This window comes from Dama dama, chromosome 12, assembly GCF_033118175.1.
Source record: "Dama dama isolate Ldn47 chromosome 12, ASM3311817v1, whole genome shotgun sequence".
Taxonomy (NCBI): Eukaryota; Metazoa; Chordata; class Mammalia; order Artiodactyla; family Cervidae; genus Dama; species Dama dama.
This window is the reverse complement of record NC_083692.1, coordinates 2,401,477-2,415,331: the sequence shown is the minus strand read 5'-3', so window position 1 is coordinate 2,415,331 and position 13,855 is coordinate 2,401,477. Positions and strand designations below refer to the sequence as shown.

Genomic DNA, 13,855 nt, shown 5'->3' with positions numbered 1-13,855 from the left:
CTTCAGGCTCACACTCAAGGCACTAGGGATGGTCACTGCTACTGGGCCAGGCACTGAGTTGGACCTCCTCCCCTCTCTTTCTCCCTCTGAAGGACTTACTTTAAGGACTGTCCCTCTCTCTCTCAGCCTCTTCCGGTCGCTGTCTCACACACAAGCATATGTGTGTATTTACACACATGCACACACAGTCATTCAAGTCAGTCATTCACATTTAGGATTATACTTTATATATTATATATACTTTATATACATTATTATTATATGTATACCTTATTTATATATTAATATACTTCATGTATATCCTACAGATTCTTTACCAGCTGAGCCACCAGGGAAACCCAGGATTACACTACAGTTAACCCGCGCTGGAGAGGGTGTGGAGAGAAGGGAGCCCCCCTACACTGTTGGTGGGAACGTGAGGTGGTGTGGTCACTATGGAGACCACTGTGAAGGCTCCTCAGAAAACTAAAACTGGAATTATCATACGATCCAGAAGTCATGTTCCTGGGCGTATACCCGGACAAGACCATAATTCAAACAGATCCATGCATCCCTATGCTCACAGCAGCGCCGTTCACAACAGCCAAGTCACGAGACACCCCGAAGATCCCTTACCAGATGGACAGATACAGATGCCGCGGTGCCTGCTGGGCAGACACCCGAGAAAACCAGAGCTGAAGGGACGTGCCCCAGTGTTCACTGGAGCGCTGTTTATAGCAGCCGGGACACGGACGCGACCCAGATGTCCATCTGCAGACGATGGACACAGAAATTGTGGTACATATATACAATGGAGTATTACTCAGCTATCAAAAAGAATGCATTTAAGCCAAGTCAGTCCTAATGAGGTGGATGAAGCTAGAGCCTATTAGACATGAATGAAGAAAGAAGTGTTAGAATGAAGTCAGTCAGAAAGAGACAAATACTGTATATTAACACGTGCATATGGAATCTAGAAAGATGGTACTGATGAGCCTGTTTTCAGGGCAGCAGTGGAGATGCAGAGAACAAACCTGTGGACACCGTGGTAGGGGGGACACATTGAGAAAACAGTGTAAAAACAGATACATCACCACGTGTAACACAGAGCCAGCGGGGATTGCCGGGTAACACAGGGAGCTCAACCCAATGCTCATGACAGCCTCGAGCGGTGGGATGGGAGAGAGAAGGGAGCGAGGTTTAGGAGGGAACGGTCACAGGTGCACCTGTGGCTGATTCACACTGATTTACGGCAGAATCCAACACAATATTGTAAATCAATTATCCTCCCCCCAAAAAAGTGGTACATATGTAAAACGGAATACTACTCAGCCATAAAAAACAATGCAATAATGCCAATTGCGGCAACATGGATGCAACTAAAGGTTAGTGCACTAGGTGAAGTAAGTCAGAAAGAGAAAGACAAATACTGGATGATGTCATTTATATGTGGAATCTAAAATGTGGTACACATGAACCCATCTACAAAACACTCACAGACAGAACAGACGTGCCGCTGCCAGGGGAGAGGAGGGTGGTAGGACGGGAGGTAGGGGATTTGCAGGGACACGTTATGTGTCGTACGGATATACCACAGGGTCCTGCACGGAACTATACTCAATGTCCCGTGATAAACCACGATGGGAGAGGATGTTTTAAAAAGAATGTCTATATGTGTTCAGTGAGTCACTTTGCTCTACAGCAAATTCAGGACTAGAGTTTTTTCCTTGATTTCTTCTATCTTAAATGCATGCTGTCTTTCTCTCATACCAAGACTCCTGATTCGAAAGGACATAGGGGAAAAAAGAAATAGAATATTCCATAAATATTAATCTGCCCTATTTTATGTTGTACAAAATGTCTCACGGTATCAATACCACCATCATTATGATTACAGAAAAGCTAAAAAAACTTATTTTCTGTACATGTTATTAGTATTCTCCTTTCACTTACTAGTTTATGGTTATACTATATCCATTATGAGACAAAGAAATAGGGAAGCAGGACATATGCCTAGAAAAAAAGAAGAGTCAAATACTGAATGCAGAGTTCCAAAAAATAGCAAGGAGAGAAAAGAAAGCCTTCCTCAGCAATCACTGCAAAGAAATGCAGGAAAACAATAGACTGGCAAAGACTAAAGAGCTCTTCAAGAAAATTAGAGATACCAAGGGAACATTTCATGCAAAGATGGGTACAATAAAGGACAGAAATTGTATGGACCTAACAGAAGCAGAAAATATTAAAAAGAGGTGGCAAGAATACACAGAAGAACTATACAAAAAATATCTTCATGACCCAGATAACCATGATGGTGTGATCACTCACCTAGAGCCAGACATCCTGGAATGTGAAGTCAAATGTGCCTTAGGAAGTATCACTATGAACAAAGGTAGTGGAGGTGATGGAATTCCAGTTGAGCTATTTCAAATCCTGAAAGATGATGCTGTCAAAGTGCTGCACTTAATATGCCAGCAGATTTGGAAAACTCAGCAATGGCCACAGGATTGGAAAAGGTCCGTTTTCATTCCAATCCCAAAGAAAGGCAATGCCAAAGAATGTTCAAACTATTGCACAATTGCACTCATCTCACATGCTAGCAAAGTAATGCTCAAAATTCTCCAAGCCAGGCTTCAGCAATACGTGAACTGAGAACTTCCAGATGTTCAAACTGGATTTAGAAAAGGCAGAGGAACCAGAGATCAAATTACCAACATCCACTGGGTCATTAAAAAAGCAAGAGAATTCCAGAAAAACATCTACTTCTGCTTCATTGACTACGCTAAAGCCTTTGACTATGTGGATCACAACAAACTGTGGAAAATTCTTCCAGAGGTGGTAATACCAGACCACCTTACCAGCCTCCTGAGAAATCTGTATGCAGGTCAAGAAACAACAGTTAGAACCAGACATGGAACAATGGACTGGTTCCAAATTGGGAAAGGAGTATGTCAAGGCTGTATATTTTCACCCTGCTTATTTAACTTATATGCACATCATGCAAAATGACAGGCTGGATGAAGCACAAGCTGGAATCAAGATTGCTGGGAGAAATATCACTAACCTCAGATACATAGATGACACCACCCTTATGGCAGAAAGCAAAGAACTAAAAAGCCTCTTGATGAAAGTGAAAGAGGAGAGTGAAAAAGTTGGCTTAAAATTCAACGTTCAGAAAACTAAGATCATGGCATCTGGTCCCATCATTTCATGGCAAATAGATGGGGAAACAATGGAAACAGTGACAGACTTTATTTTGGGGGGCTCCAAAATCACTACAGATGGTGATTGCAGCCATGAAATTAAAAGAAGCTTGCTCCTTGGAAGAAGAGCTATGACCAACCTAGACAGCATGTTAAAAAGCAGAGACATTACTTTGCCAACAAAGGTCCATCTAGTCAAAGCTATGGTTTTTCCAGTAGTCATGTATGGGTGTGAGAGTTGGACCATAAGGAAAGCTGAGTGCCGAAGAAATGATGCTTTTGAACTGTGGTGTTGGAGAAGACCCCTGAGAGTCCCTGGACTGCAAGGAGATCAAACCCATCAATCCTGAAGAAAATCAGTCCTGAATATTCATTGGAAGGACTGATGCTGAAGCTGAAACTCCAATAGTTTGGCCACCTGATGCGAAGAACTGACTGGTTGGAAAAGACCCTGATGCTGGGAGGGATTGAAGGCAGGAGAAGTGGGTGACAGAGAATGAGATGGTTGGATGGCATCACTGACTCAATGGACATGAGTTTGAGTAAACTCCAGGAGTTGGTGATGGACAGGGAGGCCTGGCATGCTGCAGTCCATGGGGTCACAAAGAGTTGGACACGACTGAGGGACTGAACTGAACTGAACTGAAGTCAATATAAACTCACTCTGAATTAGCCTCTGTGTTGGATTTAGCCAACAAAGACTTCAAAGTATCTGTTATAAATATGAACAAAGAATAGAAACTATGTTTAAAGATTAAAAGGAAGTAATGAGTCAGCGAATAGGGAATCTCAATAGAGAAAGGGAAACTATAAAAATTAACCAAGGGGGATTTTAGAGTTAAAAAGTATAACTAAAACGAAAAGTTCCCCAAATGGACTCAACAGCAGCTTTGAGATAGCAGAGAAATCATTGAACTTAAGATAAATTAATAAAAATCATCCAATCCAAAGGAAAGAGGGAAAAGAAGGCTGAAGAAAAAGAGAGACACATAATGATAAAGCTACTGAAAAACAAAGACAAAAATCTTGTAAGTAACAACTGAAAAATAATTAATCACATAGAGGGCAACAACAGTTAAGATTAATAGTGACTTCTCATCAAACATAGTGGAAGCTATCTGCCTGGCAATGCAGGAAATGCAAGATACCCGGCTTCAGCCCCTGGGTTGGGAAGATCTCCTGGGGCTGGAAACGGCAACCCACTCCAGTGTTCTCGCCTGGAAAATTCCACGGGCAAAGGAGCCTGGTGGGCTATAGTCCACGGGGCCGCAAAGAGCCAGTCATGACTGAGTGACTGAGCTTTGCGTATATGTTGCATTATACCCAAAATGATGAAAGAAAAAAAAATTATCACCAAGAATTCTATAGAGTGTAAAGTTGTCATTCAAAAATGATGGCAAAATAAAGACATTCCCAGATAAACAAAAAGCGGGAGAATTCACAGCTAGCAGACATGCACAACACAAAATTTTACAGGAAGTCCTTCAGACTCCCGGGGAAGGACAAGGGAGGGCAACGTGAAACCTCAGGAGTAACCTGGTCAGAGCCTAGAAATGCGAATATTTGAGTGAATATAAAATACTGTGCAAATATACTTTCAAATCTCGTCTTCTTTAAATTTCTATTAAAAATAGGATTGTATGAGGAATGAATTATTATATTGCACTGTTGTGTTTATAATATATCCACACACTGGTAGCAAAAGAAAGAAGCTATATTAGAATAAAGGATGAAGCTATAGTAGAGCCAAACTTTATATTTTACTGAAATAATTGATAATTTAAGATATGTTTTATAATTCATGGAGAAATCACCGTAAAATCTTTCAAAAAAATATAGGTTAAAAAATCAACAGAAGAATTAAAATGTAATACTGAAAGGTATCTGTTTAATACAAAAAAGGGTAATAAGAAGGAATAAAGAATTCAAAACTATATGAAACACAGAGAAACAAAAGAGCAAAATGGCAGGTGTAAATTCAATTATTACATGTGAGTGAGCTAAATATTCCAATCAAAAGGCAGATTTTCTAATACTGGATAAAAAAGGAAACTCCAACTATCTGCTGTCTACAAGAGATATGCGAGAGATGTGTTTTAACTCAAAGACACAGAATTGAAAGCAAAGGATGAAAAAGATACACTACGTGTTGAGTAACCACAGATGGCTGGAGTGGCTATATGAACATCAGATAAGACAGACGCGTGGTGAAGAAATGTCACTGGAGGCACAGAGGCATCTGTGAAAGAGCCTGCGCTAACACCTTGCTCTGTGGCTCTCCCTAAGGTCAGGCGGGAGCAGCAGAAAGAGGTCTGATCGCACCACGGCCATCCGACGTGTACTGAAGACTCTCGACAGTGCAGTAGGCGACTGTAGAAATAAAAGGTATATAAGCTTGAAAAGGAGGAAGTAAAGCTGTTTTTATTCATAGATAACACAATCCCATATGGAAAAACCCTAAGTAATTAATCTATTAAAAATTATAAGAACTAGTTAATAAGTTTAGCGAGGTTGCAAGATAGAGCATCTACTTATAAAAATCAATAGTATATATAGAAGAGCAAATAATAATCTGAAAACGAAATTAAGAAAACAATTTCATTCACAATAGCATAAAATGAATAAAATAGGAACAAATTTAACAAGAGATTAAAAACCTATGCAATAAAAACTACAAAACATATTTGAGAGAAATTAAAGAGAATCTAACTAAAAGAAGAGACAGTGGATTGGAAGATTCACTATTGTTAATGTGGTGTTTTTGTTTAGCTGCTAAGCCATGCCCTGCTCTTTTGCGGCCCCACGGACTGTAGCCCACCAGGCTCCTCTGTCCATGGCTTTCCTAGGCAAGAACACTGGAGTGGGTTGCCATTTCCTCTTCCAGGGGATCTTCCCGAGGCAGGGATCAAACATGAAACTCCTGCATTGCTGGTGGATCCTTTAACGCTGAGCCACCACGGAAGCCCACTGTTAATGTGATAATTCTCCTTAAACTGACCTAGAGCTTCACTGCCACCCTTACCAAAATCCTGGGAGGCACTTTTTTTTTTTTTTTTTTTGGTAGAAATTGACAAGATGATTCTAAAATTCATATTGGAAATATCAAAGACTGAGATAGACAAAATAATTTTGAAAAAGAACAAAGTTAGAGGACTTATACTATCTAATTTCAAAATTTGCAATAAAGCTGCATACTCAAGATGATGTGCTATTGACTTAAAGAATAGATACATAATGACACAAAATACAGATTCCAGAAATAAAGTAATCTTTACTAAAGTGTCAAGACAATTTAATGGGAAAAGAGTTGATTTTTCAACAAATGGTGCTAAGACAACTGGATATCCAGATGCAAAAAAAAGAAAAGAAATTAACTTAGATTCTTACTTCACAACATACTCAAACATTAACCCAAAATAGATTAGAGACCTACATGTAAAACCTAAAACTATAAAACTTCTGGAATAAAACACAAGGAGAAAAATCTCTATAGTCTTGGATTGGGCCAAAATGTCTTAGATATGACACCAAAGGATGATCCAAAAAAGAAAAACTAGTTAAGTTGGACTTCATCAAAATTTCCTCTTCAACTGACATAACTGAAAAAAATGAACACCAGCCAGAGACTGGCAGAAAATATTTGCAAATATGTATCTGACTAAGTTTTTGTATCTAGAAATACATGAAGAACTGTTACAACATGATAAGAAGACAACAATCCAACTGAAAACAGGGCAAAAGATCTGAATAGATGTTTCACCAAAGAAGATACAGGAATAGCTAACAGCCACATGCAAAACTGCCCAACGTCATTAACTGCTGGGGAAATGGAAACTAAAATCACGATGAGACACCACTACAAACCCCCTGCCTGTGTGTGTTAGTTGTTCGGTCGTGCCCAGCTCCTTGCAACCCAGTGGACTATAGCCTACCAGGCTCTTCTGTCCATGGGATTCTCTGGGCAAGAATATTGGAGTGAGTTACCATTTCCTTCTCCAAACCCAGTGGACTGGCTTTAATTTAAAAGTTGACAACACTAAGGGTTGAAGAGAATGGAAAGAAGCTGGAACTCTGATATTGCTGCTAGGAAAGGCACCTTAAAATGGCGCAGTCGCTTAGGAAAATAGCTTGGCAGTTCCTTAAAAGTTAAACATAAACGTATTGTCCTTTCGTCTAGTGTCACTTGGCCAGTTTTCATTCTGCTCTCAGCATTGTCCTCGTCGTGGGGCCCAGTCCCAGCAAAGAGCCCTAGAGGGGTGGTTCCAAGTCTCCGGAGGGGCCGGACCACTCCAGCCCCTCAGCTCTCACTTGGCAAAACTCTTTCATTTTCAGCTGCAAATCCCAAATTGGCCAGACAAGCTTTCCAGTAGTCTTGCTGGCTATTTCTGGGTCTCCTGTTCGCAGGCCCCTGAATACCCCATTGCTGCCTTCTGCTTTCTCCCACACAAACGCAAATAACACGCTTGTCTCAAGCTGCTGGAAGTCTGTCCCTGTTAGCTTGTATATACTTTAAGGTTCATGAGTACATTTTGTCATCTAGTTTTGTTCTAAATGTTGTTCATGGGGTTTTGGTTTTGCTATCCGGTTACTGTTTTTTTAATGTCAAGATATGAGAAGACCCCCAAACTCTGCTCCCACTGCTGTTATCTTCCCAGATTTCTCAGCTGCTCATTCGGATCATCTCTTCTAAAGTGAAAACGTGTTGCTTGGTCACTGAGCCTTACCTGACTCTGTGAACCGATGGACTGTAGCCCCCCAGGCTCCCCTGTCATTGGGGTTCTCCAGGCAAGAATACTGGAGTGGGTAGCCTTTCCCTTCTTCAGGGGATCCTCCCGACCCAGGGATCGAACCCTCATCTCCCACACCGCAGGCGGATTCTTTACCGTCTGAGCCGCCAGGGAGCTGAAAAACCCTAATTTATCATGCTTACCGTGTGCCAGGCACTGTCCAGACACTCTGCTTACTAAGGCATGACACGTGAAGCAGGCACTGTTGCCACCCTCAGTTTACAAGTGAGGGGAATGAACCACAGGGAGGTCAAGGGCATGGCATTCTCAGGAGAGAGGATTCACACCCAGGTTGTTGCATCCAGAGTCAGTGCTCACTAACCCCTAGACAGTGCTGCCTGCCAAGAGCACATCAAGCGTGTTGTCCTGCCTGGGAGCTCTAGCATTCAGTCACGACCACCATCCCTGCCCGCCTCCCCGGCAGGCCTCCTGAAGACGGTGCTGTCCCCCAAAGACGGAGTGCAGAGGTCAGCTCTGAGCAACGCGGTGAACACTCCAGGCTGCTCCAGGACCCCCCAGCCCGTCTCCCCACTGCAGCGCTGTCACCGGGTCCTATAACTCCTTGTTGACATCTCTGTCTTCCCCATGAGCTCACAGAGCATTTTTCATTCATCTCAAATCCCAGAGCTTATCCTAGAGACTGGCATCCAGCAGGCTCTCAATAAATGTACATGGAACTGAGCAGGCAATAGCTTCTCAAAAAAAAAAAAAAAAAAACTAGCTCAAAATGTACTTGAAAGCAATATAATTGCATCTTTAAAAAAAAAATCTGTAATTCAGAAGTTTTACCAAGTCTGGCTAATGAGTTTTTCTGGGCATTTCTTCAGAAGAAATACAGTATCAGATTCTTCCTGGTATTTTAACTGCTTGTTTCCAACATGCAGAGATTGCTGCTTCTGATGCTAATTTGCCAGGGAGATTCAAAGGAGAAGCAGCTCCCACGCCCGTCAACTACGCATCTGCCAGCAAAGAGAAGATACCGGGGAAGAGCCGGCAGAAGTGAAGGCACGGTGTGTCTGCACCAGGCCGGGAGGGTTACCTCCAGAGCCATCTGTGAGAGAAGAGAAAAAGGCACCCCCAAAACAGAGGAAGGTGCAGAAACCAACGTCAGTTGAAAGAAACAATTCGTTAACCATTACGAGCCTTACAGTTTCATGTAGGACTGTGCTGTGAGAACATAGATATCCTTACCGATGTGCGGTCAGTGGCAGACATTGCTCCACAAACATAAAGGCAGGTCTTTGTAAGAAAATGTATGGCCCCTCTCCTTTTCAAGAGAAGGTTCTAGCATTTCCTAAGAAAAGTCATAATTTCTCCAAAGATATCTCAGTCATTTTCTGGGCGTTAGCTCAATCTCTCTCTGACTCTCTGTAAGAGCTACTAAAAATATCTCTGCAAAAAAGAAAAAAAAGAAAGAAAGAATAGAGAGAAAAATGATGACTTAGAAACAGGTAGGAAATATCTCTTGAAAAGAGCTGGGGCCTCGACCCCACGCCCTGCCCTCACAGAACACATTCCCGCGTTTGGCACCCACGCCGGGGCAGCGGGGAGGCAGGAGGATGAGCGCGGCCCGGCTGGGACCCAGAGCAGCAAAGCTGCCGGCTCGCCCACGGCCCCGCCACCCAGCCGCTTCCCCAGCAGGCACATCTGGACTCGCTCCACGGCACGGACGTCACCGAATTACCAAGAAAGCTCCCCGCAGTCTGACAGGCGCAGAGGGTGAGAGCTGGCTTCCTCCTTGACCAGAAGGGACATGAATTCCTCTTTCCCAGTACACACGTGTCATTTCAGAGGTCTGCCCTCGAGCGCTGCCTGCAAAGCCCGCACTGAGACAGGCTCGTAGGCTTCTGTGCCTAACTTCACTCCGTGAGATGTCAACTCAAAGAGCTACAGATTAAAAAAAAGAAAAAAAAACATGCGGGTCTGGGAGGCTCTGGGAGCAAGGTTCTCAACACTAAGCCATGGAAGAGGTGGGAACCCTGAATCCAGACGAGTCTGGGCTTAAGGAAGGAGGCTGACCAGCACCACGCTGCCACCCAGAGATGAAAGAGTCCGTCAGACCTGCCCGGGGGTCTTTGTTCAGGCACTCAATCGTGTCCGACTCTTGGCAACCCCACAGACTGTAGCCCGCCAGGCTCCTCTGACCATGGGACTTCCCAGGCAAGGATACTGGAGTAGGAAGCCATGCCCTTCTGCAGGGGATCTTCCCCACCCGGGGATCGAACTGGTGTCTCCTGCATTGGCAGGAGGATTCTTTACCGCTGAGTCACCAGGGGAGCCCGCTGCTTGGGGAGCATCTTATAACGCAGCCGCCACCACTGCAAACAGCCTTGTCGCAGAGATAAGGCAGACGGCAGAAGCCCCGGTGATCATCCCAGAAAACACATTGTTTCTGACTGAGGACAAGGAAATGATTTGATACCTGGCCCCCTCCACCCTCTTTCAACGGAAGGACGTCATCTCTCAGGAAGATGCGGAAGGCCCTCCCACCAAGCAGCTGCGGCAGGACCAGGAGCCCGCGAGCCCCGTCCAGGCGGCCGCGGCCGCCCGACTCCCCAGGACTAGCACCCCACTCGGCACTCAGCGCTCAGTACACGCATGCTGCGTCCACTCATTCTAAAGAGGTCACACAACTGTCAGGCGTCTATGAGCCACAGCCATCCCCGAACAGGAGGAGCTCACTCACTCTCTCACTCATCCACACACAACCGTAGACAGACCCAGATCCCTCCCCAAACCAAACAGACAAAAGTTCCCGGAACTTGTATGCCAGTGAAGGGAGACAGACAATAAACAGATCAGGAAAAAAATATATAATGCAGGAAAGGGTTAACAAATCCCTTTCTTCTCCTGCTTGAGGATCTGACCTGAGGTTAACTTTTTAGCTCTGCTTCTCTGGAAACCTAATTAAAGTTACCCATAGAATGTCAATTGTGTTACGAGGCAACATTGTTTATGTTAAAAATGACCCCTGATTGATAACTTGCATCTGGACTGGAAGGAGCTATAAATATCTGATGTGGACAACACAGCTTTGGGCTTCCTTGAATGTGATGACTTACGACTGAGTGTCTCCCCAGGGAGACATTAAGTCAGGACAGAGCCCACCCCCACCCCATGCGAGGTTCCTTCTCTAGCTCAGGAGCTGTCACTCCATGACGGGAGGGGCGAAGCTCGCAGGTGGCCGGATGGACAGTCCAGCCAACATTCACACAGGGGAGAAGCCCCCGATGCTGCCCTCCTGGCAACCTTTGATTCTATTCTGGATCCATCTCAACAGACAGATGCCAACTGTGGCAGGTGAGTCTTGAGGGTTGGAATGCTCAACAACCTAAGAAGATCCTCGTAAGCTCTGTTCACAGTATACTTGATGCTGGTTAAATGCTGTTTGCTCAGTCACTCAGTCGCATCCGACTCTCTGCGACCCCATGGACTGTAGCCTGCCAGGCTCCTCTGCCCATGGGGTTCTCCAGGGAAGAGCACTGGAGTAGGAAGCCATTCCCTTCTCCAGGGGACTTCTGGACCCAGGGATTGAACCTGGGTCTCCTGCACTGCAGGTGGATTCTTCACCATCTGAGCCACCAGGGAAGCCCAATGCTGAGGATAATAAAGCAGAGCGTAAGAGTGGGCTGGTTGAACCACATGCCACTGATGACAGTTTAGGATCCTTTCAGGTCTAAACAACACTTCCCACCCCACTCTGCCTTTGCGAGTTAGCTCCTGAGCACCAATCCATCTTCAGGCTCTGCTCAGACACGAGCTGGGGAACCTCCCCAGGTCAGCTTCATTTACAGACGGAGTCTCACAGCAGGGGGTACCTTGCCTCCTTAGCACCATCTTGGGGTACAGCCATACTCCCAGGAATATAAGGACCCAGTTTCTTTCTGAGAGCAAGAAGTATGTCTGGCTGCTCACCATGTCACCCCCAGCACCTGGAGAACGTCTGGCAGGAGTGGGAGCTGAATAAACTCTGGCAGAACAAGTGAATTTAATAACAAACCATCTGAAACTAAACAGCAGTGGGCCGCGTTCCTCACTCCCCACTGTATGTTCCTGCTGTGTCTGTTCATTGATGATACCCCGTCCAGGGTATGACCCGAGAGTCGGCCAGCTAACACTGTCATCTGTATCAGAAGATTCCAGAGTCAATCTCCGGTCGTATCAGGAGTTATTGGGAAATATATTTTTTAAAAAAGTTAATTTTGATTTTGAGACACCACTGTTATATAACCATCTCTTTTGGGGGAACTTGCAAAGTGAAAGGCTAAATTTAAAAAGATAGTATTGCCTTCTTGCTAAGGCTTAAGCCCACTTAGTGGTTATTTATTTTCCTGTTGGACTAGAAAATCCACTGGGATCTTTTGCTGTCTCTACCCTAGCTGCTGGCACATAAATGTTTGATGGATGAATAAATAAGTGAATGAATAAACAAACAAAGAATCTCCCCCTTCCCCCCAGTAAAACAGAAAATCACTATCTTAGACAAGTTCAAGGTGAAGAACTGGGGTAACTTCCTGCACCCGCTCATCTGCAGGGAGTTCTAACTCTGAATGGTGGCTGAGGGGGCAGCCTGCAGCTGGGAGAACCATGTGGGGAGGGGCCTTTGAGAGCTGCCATCAACTGCCAGTTAGTTCACCGGCCCCCTCTCCCCTCCCCTCCCCATCCTCCCCCACCTGGGACTTCGGGAGCCTAAGACAGCCCACCCTATTCTCCTCCTGAAGCCAAGGACAGGCCAACACGATGCACCCCCCTGGCTGGACGCTGACGACGCTTCGATGACACAGGCCGCTCACACGCAGTGCCCGCTAACACGCATGCAGTGCCCGCAAAGCAAGCAACGGCCCGTCCCCATAATTCACTCCCCATATTCATTCACGGAAAGCAGCCCTGGAGTTTCAGAAGTAAAACCCACAAAGATTCCTTTGTTTTCGTATTAAAGTTTTGACGGCACTAAGGGATGAGCCAGACCCAGTCTACACTGAAACGAAACAGAGACGCCTTGGCTGAGGCTTATTACATAAATAATGACACCTAGACTGATGTTAAAGTCCTTATTTTCTGAGTGTAATGTGTTCTTTGCTGCTCAGCTCTCCATTTTCAAGAACACTAGCTGGGCAGTTGGTGCAAGTGGCGAGGAAACGGGGCTGGGGGCCGGGAGGAGGCCAGGTCCCAGCACAGCCACCAACTAGCTCTGTGACCCTGGGTCAGTCACCCTGCCTTGTCTGATCCCCCTCTTTTTTTTTTTTAAAAAAACACTTTTAGGTTTACAACCACATGGACAGGCAAGTACAGAAATTTCCCATATACCCCCTCACCCCATATACACAGCCGCTAACAACATCGCTCACCAGAGTGGCCTTTTTTTTTACACCAAGGATAACCTACATGGACGCATGTTCATCACCAAAGTCCACGGTTCACCTTAAGGTTCTCGGTCAGGAAGGGAAGAGTGCTGCACACTCCGCGGGTTTGGACAAAAGTCTAACGACACCGAGCCTCACCGGCGGGCTCCCTGCTGGCTCGGCAGGAGATGCGGGTTTGCTCCCTGGGTCGGGAAGATCCCCTGGAGGAAGAGGAAATGGCAACCCACTCCAGTATTCCTGCCTGGGAAACCCCTGCCAGGCCACAGTCCATATGGCTGAAAAGAGTCAGACACGACCTAGGGACTCAACAACAATCCTTCACCACAGTGGCACACACAGTCCTCTGACTGCCCTAAAAAACTCGCGTATTCTGTGCATCCATCGCCCCTCTCCCCCAGACTCCTGGCAACCGCTGATCTTTTTATTCTCTCCATAGTTTGGTCTCTTTAAGAATGGCATATAATTGGGATCCTTGTTTTTCCTTTGAAAAGAGAGGTTCAAAGCCTTTACGTCTGTAAGAACCACT

At 45.1% G+C, this 13,855-nt stretch overlaps 1 protein-coding gene across 7 annotated transcripts in view; it reads right to left on the bottom strand.

The window, feature by feature from the left end:
* The window catches only part of TTC7B (tetratricopeptide repeat domain 7B), a 265,869-nt gene that overhangs the window by 148,616 nt on the left and 103,398 nt on the right, over nt 1-13,855 (bottom strand). The gene's annotated exons all lie outside the window — the stretch shown is intronic.